Genomic DNA, 23,562 nt, shown 5'->3' with positions numbered 1-23,562 from the left:
ACTACTATTTCTTTTTCATTAATTTATTCAGTAAAACAACCCCAACAATTTTATGATTTCATCTAAATATTATAGGACAGTTCCTATCCACATTGTTCAAGTCTCTTTCCATATTATTCAAAGGCAAGGACACTAGGATCATCTTTTGCTCTTGTTACCACAATATTGCTAATTGGCTGTGGTGGCCACAAGAAACTTTGTGCCTGCACAGAGTAGCATAACCACGCATCTGGAAGATGAGCAAGCCTTGTCCCTAGATGAGGATAACAATAACAAGGGTGCATATACATGTGCAATTAAGATGGAATAATAAACACTGGCACAATTCATGCTGGAGTCAACTGCTCCTAGGTGCAATGTCTACATGTGTGCTGGGGCAGAGTAGTCCTGGGCTGGCAGGAGGCCCAGGGTATCAGCCCCAGGTTCCAGGTCATGGGTGTCTGGTGCCTCTTGAGTCAGGGCGGGCATGGGCCCCTCCCCAACACCAGTCAGTGACTGAGAGGGTGGGGTCCCCTGGCAGCCAATCCCATTGGCTGAGATCCCACTGGCAGGGGCGACATGACCGGGGCATGACCGATCTCACTCACCATAAGAACGGCCGTACTGCTTCCAGAACTCCCACAGCCACTTCCAGAAGTGGTGCAACTGCTTTTGTTGGTGGCCCTGCTCCCCAGCCGGCGCTCGCAGGGGGAGCATTGGTGCTCTCACCTGCCCCCCTGCCCACCAGCTAAACAAGGAGTGCGGCCTGGCACTGGTGCTCTCAGGGGGTGCATGTGCATCCCCGTGCACCCCCTACGTGTTGCCACTGTTCCAGGTAGTGGCATTGGGCAGCAGATGGGCTGTCTGGGGCCAAAGACTGCTAAAGTATGGAGCTAGGTGGCAGGCAGCCCCTGCACTTTAATGCCCTCATGCCCTAGCCAGCACCTGTCACTGCCTACTCGTACGTTTCAGTGAATGCAAGTACACTGCCATAAGACAGTAATGTCCCTGGGAACAGTACTGTCTCATGGTGGAGTTAATTAATTTACTGTGCCCTCATATGTGTAAATGGTAACGCTTTACTGTGGAGCTAGTTAGTAGGCCCATGAGAATAGGGAAGTATTCAATTTGGATTTTGATTTGGCTGATTCAGAGGACTGAATCAGCCAATTTGAATTTGAAGCCAATTTGATTTGGAGATTCAGATCACTGTCTCAAATCGATTCAGCTGAATTGGCTTCAAAAGATTCAGTGCTGATTTGGAGAGATTCGGTGGTTTGGCCATAGACTATAATGGGGAATCACTAAAATACCTATAACTTTGTCATTTTTTGGCAGATTTGAATGAAATCAGCAAGACTGGTAGCCCCTTTTGCGTGTATGAGGTCAGCCAAGTTTCAAGGGGATAGGTACAGGGGTTTCTGTTAAACGGGACCTCAAACTGCTGAAAGCAAAAGTCATGTCGTGTGTGTGTGTTAAGGCAGATTTAGATTAATACAGCAGGGGTGGTAGCCCCTTCTGAGGCCATGAAGCATGCCAGGTTTCAAGGAGATAGGTGCAGGGGGGTTTGGGAAATTGCACCTCAAGCTTCAGAAAGTAAAACACATGACATGTGTGACTGTGTATGTATTAAGGCAGAGTGGGATGAAGCCAGCAGGGATGGTAGCCTGTAACAGGGGGCCTTCCTGGTGCTGGTTAGATCTCTGCCCACCCACCTGTTTGTGGGACAACTGCCCGCCCCTTGTTTGCTTCCCATGCCTTGATGGAAAACTGATTCAGATGTTTCCCAGGAGAAAGGCTGCCCATTTAGGTGTCTTGGGGTGACATCCATTCCACAGCTCCTTACCTCCCCTTACACTGTGGCCCATGCCTTGCAGATTGCATCCTTCACCCCCTCCAGCTGTGGTCCCCTCTCTGGAGTGAAGGGGGCTGGCTTTTTCACTATTCATTCCATCCAGGAAGAGCAGGGGGCCTTCCTAGTGAGGGTGAGATCTTGGCCCACCCACCTGTTTCTGGGCCAGCTGCCTGCCCCTCTTTCTCCTGCCTCACCTTGATGGAAAACTGATTCAGATGTTTTCCAGGTGGGAGGATGCCCATTTAGGCCCCTGATGTTTAGGGGTGATATGCATCTGTTCTGCAGCTCCGTACCTCCCCTAACACTGCGGCCCAGCCTCGCAGATGGCATCCCAGGCAACTAAGCTGAGCTCACCTGGAGCCTCACAACTCCATTCCAACAAGAAAGTCTCAGGCCTCTCAAAGATCTTACATGTCTAGGCTTTACCTAGCCAGGACTGTGTGTGCATATGGTGGCTGGAGGTTATAAGGTGCCTCCTACCTGCCTTTCACCAGGGAGGTTTGCAGTCCTGGCATTTCTTGGAGGCTGCCGCACGACTGGCAGTCCCACCAGGCCTCCTGACCCTGGCAGGGTGCAGTTTTAGGTTAAGCCCAGGACCTGGGGCCTCCTCCTTCCCCATAGCTCCAGTCCATACCTCCAAGTGTGCCCTGGCATGGGAGCACAGCAGGGAGATGTTCTTCCCCTGCTGGCTGGTGATGCAGTGAGTGCTGCCTCCAGCTCTAAGAGTGGGGCATTACATGGTTTAAAAAAAAACGGAAATAGGTGTGGACGGAATGAGGAGGGTGGCACTCATTCCATCTGCAGGTGGAGCTTGGGGAACCCCAGCAGTGGGAGGTTCACCTTGAGGAACACCAGCTGCTCCACCAAACCAGCATCCAAGGAGGTACAGTGGGGTGTCACAATGTCCCCAGCAATGCTGAATACCTGCTTGCTTGGAACACTGGTTGGTGGATGAGACAGGTGTTCCCAGGAAACTGTTGCCAGATCCTGCCGCATCCGGCTGTGGGTTGCCCCATAGGGCAGGGGTCATAATCCGGCAGCTCCAAACCCTCAGCAAGATAGGTAGGCACCAAAGCCTCAGAGCTACCTGCCCAAGGCTGGGTTCTGGTGCCTCTGGACCCTAACATTGAAGCCATGCCCTTGGCTCATATTGGCAGTGGCTGGTGTGGTTGAGACTGGCTGGTGCTGTGAGTACTGGCACAGGAAAGTGGATCCCCCTCTTCCACATCCCCTCACTGCTACCTTTCTGCTTCCTTGACTCGGTTCATCAGCACCTGTGTCCAGTGATCGATGGTTTTGGTGCTGCACATGCTCCCCTTAACCCTCGGGTCACAAATGTCCACCAGCACGTGGACCATACTGGACTGCAATGGATCCAGCTGTTTTTTGATGCCCTCCTTCAGCCACTTTACCAGTGCCTGCACCTCTAGTGAAAGCAGCTCACCCCAGCCAGGAACATTGATCCCCTGGAACGTCTCCATTTGGCTCTCAAGATCCTTGACTACAGGAATCACCTGGCTAAGGAGAGCATCGCCAGTGCTGAGGGTCTCGGTGGCCTCAAAGAATGGCTTAAGGACCACCAAGATCTGGCAGATGGTATCCCAATCCACTTTATTAAGGGGGCCACTGATCCCAATCACCCCAAGCAAGGCCATCTCATGAATGGCCTTCTGTTGCTCCACCAGCCTTTCCAGCATCAGGTATGTGGATTTCCACTAAGTCTCCACATCCTGCATGATTTTGTGCTGTGGGATGCTCAGCTCTACCTGTTTATCCTGCAGCATCTTGCCCTCCTTGATGTTGTGGTGGAAGTAGCTCACCACCTTCCTGCATTTTGAAATCAGCTGGGTGGTAGTGATGGTGCCATCACCAGCAGCCCTGTTCCTCTCCAAGGCATCCCTGATTATGAGGTGGAACTTGTGTGCCACACAGCAGATGCCAACAAAGTTGGCATCATGGACTGCCTTGACCGTATTGGCCCCATTGTCAGTGACCATGAACCCATGGGTGAGCTCAGCTTGCCCAGTGAGCCACCCCTGCACTATGCGGTTCATGGCCACCATGTTTTTCCTTGCTGTGTGGGACTCATCCGTCACCTCTGCTTGAAGGAGAGCCCACCGATGCCCTGACTGATTGTGCGAGTGCCCTGTGAGGGAGAGATAGGCACGATCTCCACCCCGGCTGCTCCAGCTGTCCGAGGTGAAGTGCAGAGCTACCTGTGGATCTGCTCTGCACAGCTTCTCCCTCAAGTACTCCCTGCATGCCTCATACAGGGAGGAAACCACTGTCTTGCTAAAGGTCGTACATGCGGGCACTTGGTAGGATGGGGCCATAAGTGCCATGAGCCACCTGAACCTTGGCCACTCAACTAAAGAGAAGGGCTGGCCATCCATAGCAAGCATCTCCACAATGGTCTGGGTGATCTTGCTTGCCCTTGCAATGTACCCCACCTTTGTCTGCAGCTTTCCCCCATTGCTTCAGGGTGGCTTGTCTCTGCTACGTGGGGAAAGGGGCTTTGAAACGAGAGAGGGCATCCCCTTTGGGCATGCTCCCACTGGTGCCAGGCTGAGGAGGAGCAAGGACAAGGGGGTGCTGCCTCCTGAGATGCAGCAGCATTGCCATGGTAGTGAAATGTCTCACCTCCTTGCCCCAGCTGGTCTGCCTGTGGTGATGGAGGCAGATAGCATACTTGGGATCATCTGCCACCTCAAAATGATCCCACACTACAGTACCCCTCCCCCTGCCCACTTCTGGGTTTAGGGTGGGGATCCTGCTTTATGCTGCTCCTCAAGCAGGCAAAGGCACAACAATGCAAGAAGCTGAGCCACCTGCCCCCACAACCTCCTCCAAGGTGCCTTCCAGAGAAGGAGACCTGGATCTAAGGGAACTTTGAGGGGTATGAAGCACAAACTCAGATTCCTCCTCATTCCCCAGAATTTCTTTTGCTAAGGCACTCAGGTCCCCTGCTTACAGATCCAGCTCCTCCTCTGGCAGTGGAAGGCTCCCACTGGGAGATGAAATTGGGGTGGAGGAGACTGTCATGCTGGTGCTGGTGACTATTTCTAGAGTTAGGGGAGGTAGTGCAGGTGCAGGGACAGGTACTGCTCCCGCCTCCTTGCTCTCACTGGCAGCAGAAGACTCATCACTGCTAGGAAAGAGGATGCATCTGTTTGGGGTGGGGGGGCGGAACCTGCATCTCTCCCCCTACCCCCTCTAGCCCCTTTACCTCCCCTGCCAGAAGACCTGGCACCTGCCTTTCCAGTAGGCTTCATAATCTTTGCTGTGCTGGAAAAGGCCTGTGTGTGCAACTGTAATAGCTCTTTTTCTCTCTGTTTACTGTATGTGTGTGTAATTAATATCTCTTCTGTCCGTTTACTGAATGTGTTTGTAACTAATATATCTTTTTCTTCGCTGTTTACTGTATTTGTCTGTAATTAATATCTGTTCTTCTCTCTGTTTACTATATATGTGTGTAACTAATATTCATCTTCTCTCTGTTTACTATATGTGTGTGTCTGTGTGTAACGTATGTGCTTTCCGCACAGTGATGAATCATACTGCCAGGGAAAACACAACTTTCTTTTTAAAAAGTGTGGGGGAAAAAATTAACAAGAACAAATAAGAGGTTTTTGTGGGAAGAATAAGTTGGAAGAAATGGATTGGATAGGGATAAGTAGAGGGATTCTAGGCAAGGGTAATTAGTAAGCTGTATCCAATCTTTTCCAGGAAGAGAGACTAGCAGGAGACTGACTAGGAAGCCAAGCCAGTCCAGTAGTACCTTTCAGATGCCGTTGCTCAGGCACAAACAGCTCACAAAAGGGACAGAAAGGCTGCAGACAAAGGCTTATATGCTGTTTCTATGGCCCTTCCCAGAGCACTGTGATTAGAAGGGGACTCAGAGAAAGATCAGTCACTGGCCAGCTACAGATGTCAGTCTTTCCCCCCTGCTCCCCCTCCCTCTTCTCAGTTTCTGTTCCTCTGCAAGACTGTCTTCCGAATCTCTGAATTTTTTCCCAAATTGATTCAGAGGGGGTTTTTTGTCTCCCAATTTGATTCAAATTTCATGATTTGGCCTCCAAATAGGGCCGAATTTTCTCTGAATCAAATAGGCAACTAAAGCTTCACAAACCCCTATTAGTCAGCATTGGCAACTGGTGCCTCCTGAGTCGGGGGTGGGGGGGGGGCACATGTCCCACCAGTGGCCAGTCTGTGACTGGGGGGCTGTCCCCCCATGGCCAATGACACCGACCGGGAGGGAGGGGCCATAGCTGATCTCGCTGACCCAGAAACATGAGCAGTGTTCCCAGAAGTGCCAGTGGCACTTCTGGTGCCCCCACTCCCTGGCTGGTGCTTGCAAGGGCACTGGCGCTCCCACTTGCCCTCTCTGCCCATCTCCTAACCGGGGAGCGCTGGCTGTCAGGGGGTACACCAGCGCTCTCAGGGGGCCCTGTGCACTCTGGACACGTCACCACTGCTAGTTTGTCCATTTTGCAGTAAAGCGCACGTGTAAATGCATCCAAAAGGGCTAAACCGAATGTTTTCTAAGCTTAAAAGCAGGCAGCAACAAGAGGATAACATAATATAGAACAGCCAGGCTGTCTCCTGAAGCCCCTCTCTCCCAGGAGATACACTCCCTGGAGCAGGCAAGTGTGGAGTTCCTGCCTTGCTTCAGACACTGAGCTTATATGCCCTGAAGCACTGCCTCTTTTGGCTGGGTCAAACACAGGGGTTTCCCTTTCTTTCCCCAATGGCCATCCTGCCCTTTCTTTCTCCAGCCTAATCCACTTGTTTGCAAGCTTTACTCTCAGGCTTGTGTGAACAAGCTTATTGCAATGCAGCTAGCTTTAGCTCAGCTGCCTGCCTACAGAGCAGGGTTAGCCTGATGCACTTTCCCCTGAAGTAACACGAGCCTCTGTTACAGGCACATTCCAAAGGAGCGCCAGACAAAGGTCTATAAGATTTTTGATCTGAAGCAGAGTGGTTATAGCACTGTGTTGACAGGCCAAAGCGATGTAGGTTTAAACTTTTTGAATTAAAGCAGCCTAGAACATGGGTGTCAAGCTCTTAGGGGAATTCCCAGCTACTCAGCTATTGAAGCAGGAAAGAAAAAACATGGAAATGGCCTGCATTTTGGGCTGCCTACTTTTTGGGCCCTAGCCTCTAGCACACATCCATGGCTAGACAGCTACATGCCTGCCCAGGTGGTGCATAGCCTATCAGATGTGCTTGGTCTACATGTACTACTTACATGTTCACAATGCTAAGAAAATAGAATTATTATCTGTGCGTTAAGTATCATTTTGCCACTTAGAGGCGAGGGGAAATAGAATTCTACCCTAAGTCCATGAAATGGCAGTGGCAGAAATAAAACATGACTTCTCTGTTTTGTTTATTGCAAGGGTTTGCTTGCCCCAGTGGGGTCACAGAGGGAGCAACAGGGCAACCATCAGTATCATACAAACAAAAAGGGCTTTACTGAATGCATTTCAGGCATAACAGCAGGCTGCAATAGGAGTTAAACATTATATAGAGGAGTACAAGCTACTGGCAGGAGTACATAACACGTATATTTTATACTCAGTAAAATCTCAAGTTTATATAGGTGTTTGAGATTGCTTAGACCAATAGATTAGCATTGAGGTGGTTGCTCAAAGAGTGGGAGACCCCGGTTGTCATCGCTTCCCCAGGGCTGGATCTGGATGGCAGGGCTCCTTGCAGGCCAGATCCAGCTCAGGGCATGGGGTGGCTTCAGCTCCCACCTTTTGCATGCTGTTAAGGCTAAAAACATGCAATGTGTGTGATGCCCAAAAATAATGTTTGAGGTGAGCCATCACCACAACTGAATAGAGGTTATTTTGTGTATTACAAAGGTTTGTTTGTCCCAGTGAGATCACATGGAGAGCAACAGGACAACCATTAGTATAAGAATCCTTTCCTGTGATGGGCATTAGACATTCCTATTAATAAATACTTGTATGCAGTTGGCTTTTTGCAAAAGCATTGACGACTCATATTCAGCTTTTGGTCCATTACTGTCCTCAGGTCCTTTTCTTCTGTATTGCAACCTAGACAGCAATTCCCCATTTTGTTTGCATGCAGGTGTGCAGCTTGTATGGTTTGCTCAGTCACAGTTGTTAATTGTTCTAATCCTAAATACAAAACTTTTCAGTTTTCCTTACTGCACTTTTCCTTTTATTCAGTTTACTGAAAACCATCTCTTCAATTTATCAAGGTAATATTGAATCTTAATCCTATCCTCTAATGTGTCTACCCGTTCTTGGTCTCATCTGCAAATCTAATAAATGTGCACTCAGTTCCATCTACCTAGTCTTTAAGAATGATCCTGAACTGTACTGGATTTAGACTCCTGGAGAACCTCTCCTGAAATCTCTTCTCAGTTAAACATTAAGCCATTACTGACTATTTTTTGCATACAGTTATCAATATCTTACCAGTTATGAACTCAACTCACACTAGTTTTACCTAGACCATATTTTCTTAACTTGCTAATGAGACTGTCATAGAAGAGACAGTGTGCTAAAGATGAGGTATATCACATCCACTGCTCTCCCCTTATTCACAAAGTCCATCACCTTTTCATGCAAGGAAATCAGTTTGGTTAAACATTACTTGTTCTTGACAAATTCATGCTGATTATTATTAATTATTAATTGTTTCTTAGTACGGTATTATCCTCCGGGTACTTAGACATAGACTTTTTTCATGAAATACTTTAGTATCTTTTCAAAGAATGAAGCTAAGCTGATCTATCTGTAATTCCCTGACTCCTTCCTTATTATTATTTTTTTAAAGATGGGCACTCTATTTGCTTTTTTGTAGTCTTTTGGGACTTCATACAGCCTCTATGAGCTCTCAAAATATCAGCCAATAGAGCTCTGCATTTACCTTGGCCTTCTGTACTTGAGTACTCTTTGAGGAGTCTCTTCCTGCTTTACTGATTTAAAACTATTCAGCTTGTCTAAGTTATCCTTAACCTGTTCTCTCCTACCTTAGGCTGAATATTTAGTTCCCTGTCCTTGCTGCTAACTGTGTTTGTTACCTGGTAGCTGACTTCTTTTTTTTTGTGAAGTGTAAAGTAAAAAAGTCATTAAATGAATATTTCCCCATTCAGTAAAGGACTGACACTTTCCTTTGTCTTACTTGTAGAGAAGAGCAATAGAATTGGTGTGAAGTTTAATAGTATGAATACAAAGTCATGCATTTAGAGACTAAAAGCAAGAACTTTTGTCCTAAGGGGCACACAGAATAGAGTAACAGAAGAAGAGTGGGACCTGAGTACATTGGTTCATTGTCGGATGACTGTGAGTTGTCAGTATGATGTAGCTCTGAAAAAGGCAAATGCAATTCTAGGGTACATAAGGCAGGGCATTTTTAGCAGAAACATGGAAGTATTGGTAGCTGGCAAGACCCAGTTTTGAATACTGGATACAGTTTTGGTCTCCTATATTCATAGAAGTTGAATTTAAGTTGAAACAGATGCAAAGAAGGGCTACTAGGATATTCAGGAAAACAGAGAACCTATCTTATGAGATGTAATGGAAGAACTCGACTTGTTTTTATTAGCAAAATGAAGGCTGAAAGTAAAAGAATAAAACTAATTCATGCTCTAAGTACCACAGATAGAGAAGAACTCTTTCACTTGAAGAACAATATTGACATGAGATCAAATGAACAAATTCAGAATTTAAATTAGAAGATAAATTGATAACATCAGAGGAATTAAATTTTTGGAGTAGTTTTCCAAAGAGAAGTAGCAGGGGCAAGGAACATGAATTGCTTCAGCCCATTTACAGAGGGAAAGTATAGAACAGGGGCATTCTTTGAGTAGTAATTGACACAGGTTATATGTCAATTTGGGGTTCTGGTATTCCCATTCAGGGTTTGAAAGGAAACTTGATCTTCAAGTTATTGGATAAGTAATAATCTGCTGCTGTTGTATTTAAAATATCACATTTATTTGAGGGTAAGTTTCTTTCCCTTGCTGAATATTTGAACAGGATATAGTTAGAAACCATCAAGCATAAAATTCTTGGATATTTCACCTACACTAAATAACTGTAATTGCAGCAATCATTCAACCCTCATTATGGCGTGATAATCCTTCTCTACTGTTTTGAGCACAAATGTTGAGTTCTGTGTATGCCTGCCTTGGAACTGATGGAAGAATAAGAAAAAAAAATAATTTCCTTCCAACCTTGTGTGATGCACAACACTGAAAGGGGATAAGGAGGGGGCAGGCTGATTAAAAGTGCCAAGCAAAAAGAAAGCAACTTGCTCTAGCAGCCATAATAAATGGAGGTGGTTTTGCTTGCCAAACCCATGCGCGAGGAACAGTTCACGAGACAGAATGTCACAGAGAGAATATTCTTACTAGTTCCATACTGCCTCCTGTGCAGGAAGATCATACGTGATTTCAAGGTAACTGAAAGGCATTGTGAATCTGGCCCCAATATACATGACAAGCAGTGTTGTCTGGATTTAATAAAAAATAGGGCCATAAGTGTCATTTGTGTAGAATTCTGAGCCCAGACACTTTTAGAGTCCCCCTATGTGTGGTGAGTGGGATGGATAACAGAGAAAGGACCCAGTAATATCTCACATAATGTCTCATGGTAAGGATGAGACCTACATAATAGAAATTATCTAGTACCTCCAGCATAATTCACTCCTCTCTAACAGGGTCCAGAAGCCACCTAACAAGAGGGGAAGTTAGACTAAGGTGTCACAAGCATCAGCCTCAATTTTAGAATACCCAGTATCTGCATATCTAGAGCCTGATTTGAAGAGGTACTCACAATTCTCATTGGAGTCATTTGGGAGTTATAAGGGTTTGCTGAAAAACACAAGTGCCTGAAGCTCGGTGCTTTGAAATTGAGACACGTAACACTACAGGCTACTTTTGAAAACTTCAGCCAAAGTGACTGGTATCAGTCAAGCAGGACATCTGCAGCACTGTCAGACTTGTAAACAAACAAAATAAAAAAAACCTTAAATAAAACTTTCCAAGTGTGTTATGGTTTATAATGAAAAATGTCATACGAATGACTTGAAGCATACCTACATAGCCAGACTGCTTAACCCCAATTAAAGTGTAGAATCAGGCATACTCGTAAAAGCTGGACGAGATATAGACTTTATTATCTTTGTCTAGTATTTTTGATGGGTGTTTAAGTATACTCTCTGGATCACAGCTAACTCTAATATAACAAACAATAAAAATCTTCCTTGGATGGTGAAAGTTAATCCTCAACTAATTTGTGAATATACTATCTGATTTAAAGTAGCTATCCATCAGGACAGTGGCATGCTAGCTGCTCATGACCCCGTGGCAATAATTTTATCTCTTGGTCATGAAACGCTGAAGAACTATTACAAATAAATGAGGAAGAAGGAAGTCTCTGTAACAAATGGCTTTGTTAAAATAGAAGTTCATTCAAAAATTTAATCTAAATCAAAATGCTAACTTGAGAGCCAAGTAGAAATCTGGATATCAGCTCCAACAGTGCTTGGGAGCCAGACACCAATGTTAGCTATTGTGAAACTTGTGGAATAAGTAATGACTTCCTTCCTTAGATTATTATAAGTGCCTTAGTAGCTAAAAAATGTGGCATGTAGATAAGATCATAGCATCACAGGAAAGTAGGGCTAAAAGGGACCTCATAAGGTCATCTAGTCCAGCCCCCTGCTCAAAGCAGGATCTTCCTTGATTAAACTATCCCACCAAATTTTCTGTCCAACCTACCCTTGAAAACTTACCAGGATAGAGATTCCATAATTTTTCTAGGTAGCCTGTTCTAACTATTGACTATTCTAATAACTTCCAAACTATTCCTCCTCATTTCCAAAGGTCCTCTTCCTCCTAAATTTCCCCTGATGCAGCTTGAAGCTACTGCTCCTAGGCCTGTCCCAGGCAGCAAGACAAGTGCAAAGTGCTGCACTTGGGATAGAATAACTGCATGCACAAATACAGATGGGTGAAATGAGTGGCTAGGCCATGTCCAGGTGAGCATGGCCATGCGGTATGTGATGCGACAGACACATCTGTGGTGCCACATACCACATATTCAGCTGTTCTCTGTGCTTCAAGGAGGGGAGGGGGTTGACTCCTAAATATCCAGATATCCAGGGGTCAAAAAGAAAAAAAAAATAAAAGTAGAACGGCACATGCAGGGGCAGCATACACCACTTAAAAATCAGATCCTGGCCAGCCAGATCCATGCTCCAGCTACTGGCCAGGCTCCGAGTGGCAGGATCGCTGCTCCTGCAGCCCCAGGAGGCCCCCAGGTAAGGCTGCTGGGGTCAGTCCAATGCTCTCCTATCCTGGGGTAACCTGTTGCATGCCAGAGGGCACATGGCACAGACATTCCCCAGGGATAACTAGCTGCAACACAAGGTGTCCTGCTGCTTGCTAGTTGTCCCCAGGGAACCAAATGTATGTACTCATGTGGACACGGTTGCTTGGTTGTAATACTGCAGTGAAGGACCTGGAGGTTACATTCTGTAAGCTGAATACAAGCCAACAGTGTGCTTTTTTCAAGAAGGATATGGCCAGCTTGGAACAAATCCAGTGCAAAGCAACGAAAATGATTAGGGGCCTGGAAGGCAAGACTTATGAGGAAAGCTGAAAGAACTAGGGTTATTTACCTTGGAGAAGATATGACTGAGGGGGATTTGATAACACCTGAAGGGTGAATACAAAGAGGGTGGTGATGGAATAGTTTTAAAGATTAAGGCTGGTTTTAAAGAAGATGAAGATAGACTATTCTGTGTAGCTACAGGGGACCAGACTAGAAGCAAAGGTCTCAAATTGGATCAGAGGAACTTCAGGTTGTAGATTAGGAAGAATTTGTGATGGCTGTGATACCCCCCGGTGGCCATGCAGCTCCTGCCTTGCTCTGGCTCTCTTGTACCCTCTCTCTTTTCCCTTTCATCTGCCATGCCTTGTTGCTATTATTTAACTGGGAGACAGGGAGGCTGCCCAGGGTCCCAGATTTGGCTATTATCAGTCAGTGATTCCTTCCCAACTCTGCTGATCCTCATCCTGCCCCCAACACTAGTTGGTCCCTTCCAGCCTATCCATGCCCCTGGGGCACTAATCGCCTTATGGGATAATTTTGTGGCCTCCAACCTCCCCTGTAGCCATGTCCATGCCTCACAGATGTTACTGGTCATCTCTCAGATGGGACATTTAGCCCCCTAGCCAATATAAGGGTCCCTGAAGCCTCTACTTCTGTTGGGGCCTTGGCCTTCTCAGTTTCTGCCCCTTTTCTTTTGCTGGTCCTTTTAGCCTAGGCCCAGGGACCTGGCTTCTGCACTCTAGTCCTTGTCTCAACCTTTTGGGCTCTGCTTTCACCATCTCAGGCTTCTCCTTTCTTGGGCTTCAGGCCTCTGGCCCTGGTCTTGTTCTTCTTGGGCTCCAGCCTAACCCTCCTGAGAGACCTTCTCTAGCTCACCCTCTCAGGCTGTGGGCCCCTGGCCCTGGTTCCTTCCTCTCAGGCTCTAGTTTCAACCCCTTGGACTTCTTACTGTCTTGGGTTTTGGGCCCTTGGTTTTTCACCCCTCTTTGGCACTGGGCTTCCTGGCCCTGTCTCTAGCCTGCTATGGACACTAGGCCCCTTGACTGCACTCTGCTCTGTTATGGGCATGGGCCCATTGGCCCTGTCTCCTCTGCTCTGGGCACTGCTGGGGCCTCTTCCACCCCTGATAGGCACAATCCAAATCCCCAGTGTGACTCAGACAAAAAACATAAGCACTCTGTGGCTATAACTAAACCTCTTAGCTCACTGGCTGTATACCAAAACCTCTGCCCATCCTGGGTCCTAGTCCCCTGCCAGCCTTCAGATCCTTGCATAGCAGGATCACAGCCAGTCAAGCAGCAACAGCCACCTTGTTCCTCCTGCAGTCTGCAGGGACAGACTGTCTGCCCTGGCTCAAGCCCTGAGCTTATATGCCTCCCAAGCCCTGCCTCTTCCAGTCAGGTGGCTCCCCAGCCATCCACAGTAGTTTCAAATCAGGCCCTAATAGCTAGCTCTCAGAGCAGTTTACTTCTGCTGCCCTGGTTGCTTTAGCCAAGCCCTTGCTGCCCACGCAGGGCTATTGCCCTACTGTACAATTGCAGAGCAGCTAGATCTGCAATAGGCCCTCGGTCTCTGACTGCTAGCTACCTAGTTGCCTATAGCCAGCTCATCATGTGAAATGTTTTCCCCACCTGGGGACCTCTTTGTTGCTGCTTTTCCCTCAAAGTAACAGGGAGCCCCTAGCTGCCTGTTGCAGATGGTTTAGTCAGGGATGATCCTGCCTTGAGCGCAGGACTGGATTAGATGACCAGGTGAGATGCCTTCCAGTCCTATATGTCTCTGATTCTATGATATTATATATATAATTTAATATAGACGTGTGTGTGTGTGTGTGTGTGTATGTGTGTGTGTGCGTGTGTGTAGGGGGGAGGAGGAGTATGAACAAGAAAAATACAAAAGAAAAATATCTAAAGATAGGGTGCGTCTTTTCTCCTCCATTCTTACTTGGCACAAAGAGTTTTCATTTATTCTCTTGGCCTGCTCATTGCCTGAGCATTCCAAATTTTAATAGCTCATTTTTAGTTTAGAATTACTATGTCCTCTTTCTGTTGCCAACAACTTTGCAGTGTTTTCAGATTACAAATCGGTTATCTACAGCTGTATTTCTAAATTACAGATTTGATTACATTTTAAACCACTAGAATTAAACTATATTCTTAACAATGAAAAGTAACTTAACTTGACTGAAAGCATTTTACTTTTTTAAATGAGCTCCCTATCTTATCAGGTAACATTTCAGTTTTTGTGTTTCTATTTCTTGACAGTTATTGGACTATAACTTTAAAATAACATGTTTAAATCAGAGGCTAACTCGTCATTCACTGAGGAATAGAAGATAATATCATTGCCTTGCAGATTAGTTATGTACTAGCTACAGCCCCATGTTGGTTAGAAAAAGAGAATACATAAATGTTACATAGAAAAAGACATTGTCACAAAAGGTCTGTTCATACTTCTGTGTCTTGTGGCACAGGATCATCTGAAGTTCAGAGCTTAAGTATTGTCAAATCTCAAAGGACACAAGATAAATTCCAGATGATTAGCTTCAAATAAAAGAAAACCCATAACTAGTAGGTAGAATTTGTACCTCTAAATGATGCCCCTTTGCCATGGTTCTTTGAAAATCTTTCCTTAACAAAGCCTCTTCCAAACTTACTTCTCTCTGATAAATTTTCTCATGTTATACTACAGGAAGAGGTCCCTGACCATTCTGTTTTTAAAGAAATACATGCAAACCCCACAAACATCAAAGTCATATTTATATGGCACAAACTCCATTGGATGGGATATGTCATAAGGATTGACCTAGTCACTCATCTCTGGACTCCCCAGTGACTTCCCTATCTACCGGAAGACTGTCATCCTCGTATCACGGGACCACCACCCCTGACATATCTGTCACTTGTGAAGGCTTTGATTCTGCCACATCACTTAGAAAAAACCTGGTATAATTTTGCTTAAGTATGGACAGAAGGATTGGTCTGCTAAAGTACAAGGTAATTAATTTAGAAATATATAATGTAATGTTTTTGAGGAAGACATGGATTTGCATGCCTAATATGCTTAAGTAATTATTGCAGATGCATGAAAAATTGGGCTAATTGCACACAAATAATCAGATGTGGACATTTGCATACATAATTATCCAGTTTTTTTGTGCAAGAAGAAATTGTAAGTAATTGTATATTAGGAACTCATCTGCACAGTTATTTTGCATGTGCAATTGTGTAAGTAAAGATTTTGCCAATCTGAATCATAAACACACATATTGTTACATTAAATGTTGCAAGTCAAATACCACGCATACACATTATTGCTTTAGTAGTCTGGGTAAATACATCATTATGTGTAATGGTTAAGAAAATGCTGTATGATATAGTGAACTGGCACTCTTCCATTTTTATATGTATAGCCCTCTGTCTGTATAGATGGTTGCATGATAGAATCTGATTGGCCCCTTTGGTAAAACTCCTTTTGAGTAGGGCAGAAAATACATCTTCATTGGTGTCATGGTAGCAGAGTGGTTAAGGTGTGTCCAGAGGTGAGAGAGAGCCCAGTTCCATGTTGTGTCAAAGGCTACTCCCAAACTGACCCAGCTATTAGTGGGTACTTGAGAAGTCAGAGTGAGAAATCAGAGTCTGCTAGATGTGATGCTAAATTTATCAGGGTGTGGACAGAGGAATGTAGACATTGCCCTTTCAAAAGGGGAACATTTAAAAAAGGTAGCATCTGGTACACTCACATTATTATGTGTGAACGAGCCAAGAAAGATTCAAATGCAGCAAACGCACCCCAATTTTAACACACTTTATCCCAGATTAATGTTGGAGCAGTGTGCTGCCTTTGAATCATTCATACATAACAATTAGAGCATAGCAGCTGCTGTCCTTTCTCCTTTTGAAAGGGCTCTGAGCACTCCTGTATCCCCAACCTCAGTCTTTCTTGTGTGCTGTTGACTGAAGAAACTTAACCATGCTTCATAGACATGGTTAGGATGTTAGACGTTAGGGCTGGAAGGGACTTTGAAGATCATCAAGTCCAGCCTCCTCCCTGGGGCAGGAAGTCAGCTGGGGTCAAAGAATCCCAGCAAGATAAGCATCCAAATGCTTCTTGAATGAGTCCAGAGTAGGTGCCTGCACCACTTCTGGAGGAAGTCTTTTCCAGATCTTGGGGGCTCGGACAGTAAAGAAATTTTTCCTTATGTCCAGCCTAAAACTGTCTTGGAGGAGTTTATGACCATTGGTCCTTGTTTTTTCTCCCAGATACTGATGTACGCCCCTTATATACTTATAAGCAGCCACCAGGTCCCCCCTGAGCTCAGGGGGGACCTGGTGGCTGACTACCCAGGTACCAACTAATAGCTTACCCATGTCTGTGGGCTTTTATGCTCAGGAAGAACTTTTTTCTTGAGTACCTTCAGTACTACATTCTACTGTATGCAAGGGATGTAGAGACACCTATACACAGGTCCATGGGATTCATTTGCCACTCGCACCATGGAATTAGATCCATTCTGCTGTGGCCAAAGGGATGGGCAAAGGTCAAGATTTTTGCCACACTGAATATTGAGCCTTGGTTAGTGTTTATAAATTTATGGTTTTATTGTGCTAGTCTTTATTATGCTAATCACAAAGAAAAAAAAAGAGTTCTGGTGATAGCTGCCTTATTTATTATCACTGTGCTGGGTAATATTTCTGATTTCAAAATTGCCTACTGCAATACACTATATGTAGTCCATTTGAGCTACTGTCATAACCTCATCATCACAAACATGTTGCCCCAATTAGAAAATGTAGACAATTAAAGTTTAAAAAAAAATCAGTTAGTGAGGATTAAAAAGAAAAATGCTGTTTGGTTTTCTAGACATAGACAAAAATTAATTTAGTTCCACAGAAATAAATGGATTTTTTTTTCACTTGCAGACAAGTGAAACTTGTCTCCTATCTATCCAAATATTAAATTAAAGTTGTTTAACAGTATGTTTTCAGGAACAATAGTACCCATAAAGCACCTGTATCATATTCCTTTTACATATATGATATACTGAATTACAAAGTATCTTTTCTTTCTGGGCCAAGGAAATTCTAGAAAGTCTAGACCAGTCAAAGGCTTCGTTTGGACTGTAAATCTAATGTAAATTTAATTTGGAATGTAGGGATAATGAAAAGGGAGAACGCTGGAATTTCTGCAAAGCTGGCATTTGACTGCTTGGCAAAAACTGAAAGCCTGGGAAGAATGCAGAAGTCCAAGTGGGATGTGGACAGAAGTGGAAATAAGGCTGAACTCCTAATAGAGTTGCACAGGTGTAAATCTACAGTAAAATGAAATGAAGTCTGCACCCAAATAAGCAAATGAGTATTCTCAAGACAAAAAATTGATAATTATTTTTAGAACAAAAAGTGGATGGTTTCATTACTGGGCATCCTTTTTAGAGACAAATCATTTATATATATTTCTTCTGCTTTTCAGAGAGTTGGATATGAGTTATTCAGAGCCAGATTTCATCTCTTTAGCTGTGTCTACATGAAATGCTTACTGACCAGTACCTCATTACTACTACACAGTAGTGTCACAGCGCATGAACTGTGATACAACTAGGGTGGCCATCAAGGTACCAGAAGAATAGAGGACAATGCCCTTCCAGACTCCTGAGTCTGGAGGGGCACAGCAAGCTCCCACAGGTGGTGGCCATGGAGGCATGGTGGCGGCAAGTGGGGAGCTCCCACAGGAAGCCATGGTAGTATCAGCAGTGGGGTGGGTTGAGTGGGGAGCTCCTGAAGGTGGCCACAGCGGTATCGGTGGCGGGGGTGGGGGGTGCCGAGCGCTGAAAAATAGAGGACATAAAGGCATCCGGTAGAGGGCAAAGGACCAGAAAAATGGACTGTCCTCTATAAACAGTCCCCTGTTTGTGGGTGGCCTAGACAAATGGCCACCCTAGATGCAACAATACTGAGCAGTAGTAAGAAGCTACTGTGCAGTCAGCTTCACCACAAAGCTGTGCGGGGATGCTGCTGTGCAGTAACGCTGGTTATTGCAGTCATTTAGTGCGTGGGTATGCAAGTACTAAATGACTGCATAGTAACAACTGCACAGTTAACATCTTGTGTAGCTGTGGCCTCATCTGCTCAAAGAGGAGTTCTACTTAAGTCAGAATAACTGAATGTATATGAAAACAGCTGGAGAAAGATCAGAAACCAGCACATAGACATACTCTCCTGCCTGTTGGCATTGGATTTTGGACCCAGATGCCTTGTTCAGGGTTGTGGGGGAGAGGGCAATTTCCAAAAAGGAAACCTTTTAAATACCATTTTCAAGCCATGACTCCCCCCACCGCACACCTCCACTCCCACAAGGTAAAAACCTGTAACAGTAAATCGGTGCAACTTTTGTTTTTCAGATTAATACATAGAAGGCCAGTTTCTCCTCAGGAGCAGAGCTATAACAGCTAAGGAACTACACTGGATTACACCAGCTGAGAACCTGAGGATCTGTCCTTACTTTTGTGACACCATGGCATGACAGCAAAAGGAAATCTTGTTGTATATACATACCACGTTTCCTTTTAAATACATGTTCATAAAGCAAGTAATAAGGCTTACTTCTGCACCCAACTCATGACCTTAGATTTTGCACTCCCTTATCTTTTGCGAAGGAATCTTTTCACATCAAAACTTAAGGCATTGGGAGCATAGGAAAGGACTGTACAGCTGGTGTTCCCCAGTCAGCACTATAAAACCAGTCACTTCTTGGGCACTATATGCTGATGACAGTGAATGGTGCAATAGACTGAAAAGAGCATACTCATTTTTGCACTGTTTCTTGCCAAATTAAAAAGGAGAATCTCAGTCTTTGCCTGAACCACAGTGATGTGCATTAATGGCACAGGTATCACAAAAAACATGGTGTTTGTCCTGTTTAACTCCATTCCAGAACACAGAGTGGACATGAGAGATTTCTTGATGCATTCTGTAAAACTGCAAGGGACAAGTGTGTAGTTATTTTTTGTTCTCCACATGTTGTATGCAATAGTCTCATAGCAGTACTCAAGTCAACTACCATCCACGCTTCTACTGCATGCCTGTGGATGGAAGTTTTATTTGGAAGGGCAGGAAATATACCTGTTCTCTTTGCTGAAGTTCAGTTGGATAACGTAGAAGAAAGATTCAGAATTGGGCCCCAGCTTTGCTGACAGGCACTCTCTCTCAAATTGCTTTTCTCTAAGCATTTGTTTTTAGCTTCTCTTTTGATTTGAAAAGGAAACAAATGAATACAAAGAATAATAGAAGCACCCTTCCAATGAAGCACAAATCTTAAGGTTGCACTTATACATCGCAGAAGAAAATTGAAATGTGAGAAGTTGATTATGGAGATCTGATGCATTCAATCCAATATACAACAGCCTACTAAAGAATATAAACTAAGTTTGAAACAGCACAAGACTGAGACATGCCATAAAGTCAACCAAGGGAACAAATGTTCCAGGGGAGGCTGCTATAGCAACCAGAACTGAGACTTGTTTTTCAGCAGTAAAAGCACTTTTGTCTCTTGGGAGTTCCAGCACCCAATGCGGTGATAATTACACCTGCTTTGGAAATCAACAAGAACTACCCACATGGTTCCAAAATCAGAATTTGGCCCTGAGTGGTGAAGCGCTGGGAATTTGTAACAGACTCCTTGAAATATCACATTTGCATTAGAATCACTGTTTGCATGAAGGGCTGAGTTCACACCTCACTGAATTTTCACTGGCATTAGTGGGCTTTGATACTGTTTAGCTTCAGTATTAAAACAGGGCTTTGCAAAACATCTGCCTCTCACCTACATTCCCCTGGGGGCAGGTCAATCTCATTCATGTAGTTCTTTTTCACTCTTTGTTTCCTAAGTCCTCACACAAAACCATAGCAGTACAGATGCTGCATTCCTATCCCCATTCTGTTGTGACTTCCCGAAAGACTGTGGTTAGCTCCTGTTCCCATTTACTTGCACCTAATACCATCTTTCTGCATAACCTCTGGCTGGTACTGTCTCTATTCTCTCTGCTTGCCTATTCTGCTACATTACGACTAGGTAAAATAAAAAGGGATTGCTTCATACAGGGAGTTGAATGAAATCTGGATGGATTTGCTACAATCCAGAATTTCCTCCATGCTGGCCATCTCTATGCTTCCTTATGTTTGCTAATTTGAAATGAAGTGGCCTTGGTTAGTGTTTTTTATACCAGATAAGAATAACAACTGATGCATAAGATTAATGTATATTCATGAGTGGAATTATAGCATTGCATGAAAGTATTACATTAGTACTTGGTAATCAACATCTACTTTGCTTTTTTTTAAGTTAGCACAGTCACTAATCAAAGATAATTACATCATTGCCATTTGAAAAGTTTATCAGAGGTTCTGTAGGAAGAAGAAAAAGAAATGTAATTTTACTTCACAAGGACAGGCAGCATTAGCTGAAAATGGGCCAGGGATGCTGTGTTCTGGTTTAGCGAACCTTCCTGGTAGGGGTTTTGTTTTGCAAAATAATAATGATATAATAGTCAGATTTGCATTTTAATGGGGTTTTTCCAGCTGGGAATCAAAAGTGTTCTTAAGCATCGATCAGCTAATTCTCAACACACACAGTGTAAAAAAGAGAAGTATTGTTATCCCTTCTTTATCAATGGGAAAATGGAGACATAACAAGAGGTAAGCAGCAGCTTTCCCAGGGAAGTAAAATAAGCCTGTGGTACAATTTAGGGCCTTGCCAGACCTTATGCTATAAACCGAACAAATACTAATTGGCTTAGTGCTGTTCAGTTTAGTGGAGCAGTCACACATCGAGACAGAAAACCTGCTCTGATTACCTCTCCCCTCATGCCTGGCGCATGCCCCTGATGGCTGAGGGGTCACGCCTGCGCCAGCGGCGGTGACAGCATGGCGGTGGCAGCAGGGAGTTCTCGCAGACACTGCTGGCAGGCTGACAGTGTCAGCAGTGCCTTTTTGCAGGGGGTTCATGTGCACCCTCTACACGTTGCCCCTGCCTCCCTGGCACAGCTGTGACTTGGCACAAGAGGCCTGGTGAGCAGGGCCAGGACAAGGAGATAGGTGAAGGACAGGCTCCCTGCTCCTTGCAGGCAGAGCAAGTGTTGCCCTCCTTGAGGCCAGAGCAAGTGCTGCAAACTCCTAGAAGCCAGCTGCTGCTCAGACCCAGCTCTACTCTCCACTGGGAGCAAAGCCAGCTGGGTCTGAGCAGTGAGGGGGAGAAGGATGTCACCTGGCTCCAGCTCTGCTCCCAGTGGCAGCAGAGCCAGTGGGGTCTGAGCAGGAGAAGGAACTGCATTGCTTGGATCCAACTCTGCTGCCTGCTGGTAGCAGAGCCATTCCGGTCCATGCAGGGGGCCTACTTGGACACAGATGGCTCTGCTTCCAGTGGGGAGCTCAAACTAAGCCCACGTGACACGGTTCCCTCTCTTGCTCAGACCTGACTGACTCCAGTCCTGGTGGGAGTGGAGCCAGTTGGAGCAGATAGTGCTGGAGGCACAACAGGCCCACTAACTCCTGGGAGTCTGGAGGACTTCAGCTTGGGTGGAAAAGTTGCAGAGAGTGGCCACAAATTAATTTAACAAAAGCAAAATTTGGCAGATTGGAGATAATCCTGCCCTGGAGTGGGGTAACATTAAGGCAAATATGGAGTGCTTTAATCCACTTAAAATTATTTGCGGCCAGTGCAGGGGTTGGGAGGTCCAGAAGCCACCTAAAGGTACTGTGTACGGGCCTTGTTCTGGAGCTTTTAACCCCTGAAATGGCTGTATGTTGACACCTTTAAATGGCTTAAAACACTTCATTTTAAAGTTACGCTACTCCAGGCCAGGATTCTCTCTAATCTGCCTACTTTGCTTCTGTTCCATTAAGGTGTGACCACTCTCTGTAACTATTCTGCACAACTTAAAGTCCTCCATCAGGATGCAGTGGTCCCTTCTGAGTCCAAGCAAGTGGGGACACTGGGGCACAGCATGGTAAGCAATGCATCTTGCCCCCTGGGCATGTCTGGCAAGCTTCAGTGCCTCCTACTGCTGCCTGAACTGGCTCACTAATGTCGCTGCCAGCAGTGAGCTCTAGAGAAAAAAGGATTTGTCCCCTTGGTGCTCAGGTAGCACCCAGCCAGCTGGCAGCCTGGCCAGTGGCAGTGCACAGGGGTAGGTTCTGGAGGAAAAAAAGGATCAGGCCAGAGCTCCAAGGGGCCTGATTGTTTTTACCAATTGACTGGGGACTGCCTAAGCTCAGGGGACCCAATTCTTTGACTCCTAATTCAATGTGTGGTTTACTTAACCTTACATACCCTCAGTTGCTGCTATTCCCATTTTGGATTTGTGCATTTGATTGTTCTTTCTTAAACAAAAGTTCTGATAGAAAAAAAAAGAAATAGCACCCCCCCCCCCAAGCCCCCCAAACAACCAATGTTCTTTCCTAAAAAAAAATTCTGAAAAAAAAAAAAAAAAAAAGCCCCCCCCCCCCCCCAAGCCCCACAAACAACCAATTATAGTTAGGATTTTGAAGGTTGCAAAAGTTTGAAATACAAAAGTCCAGAGGATCTTTTCTATTTATCCCAAAACAAATATGGAGTAGGCAGGGTGTTCTTAATATTTAGAGAACAGGACCACAGTTTAGGAGACTCAGAGTGAAAGCCACCTAAAAAAGATTTTACATAGGCTCCTAGTCCTGCCCCAGCTCACTAAGCCTCTAGTGGCAAGTCACAGCTGGGCATGTAAAGGACAGTCAGAGATGGTTTTTCATCTTAAGGTATGAGTGATCCACTAATCTGAACAATATTTGTGCAGTGTACTGCATAAGCCCTGACAAGGCCCTTCGAATAACATCCAGGTTTCCTGATTCTCAGTCCTGTGCTATAGCCACCCTTTGCAAAATTAAAATGAAGAGTAGTTTAGCTCTGGGTTTCGTTTTATTCAGATCACTGAATTTAGGCCTGGGAGTGAACACTTTGGATTAAAATAGAGAAGTCATTAATACTAGGGATGGGTAGACTTCAGATATTTTCCAAATTTAATTTGGTTTCAGATAAATATTCACACCTATGGAGAGCATATCAGCATTTTTTTTAGGGGGCCTTACCTCCCAAAGCATGTCT

The sequence above is a fragment of the Alligator sinensis genome, unplaced genomic scaffold (assembly GCF_000455745.1).
Source record: "Alligator sinensis unplaced genomic scaffold, ASM45574v1 scaffold165_2, whole genome shotgun sequence".
Taxonomy (NCBI): domain Eukaryota; kingdom Metazoa; phylum Chordata; order Crocodylia; family Alligatoridae; genus Alligator; species Alligator sinensis.
The sequence above is the reverse complement of the archived record's forward strand: the minus strand, read 5'-3'. Positions refer to the sequence as shown.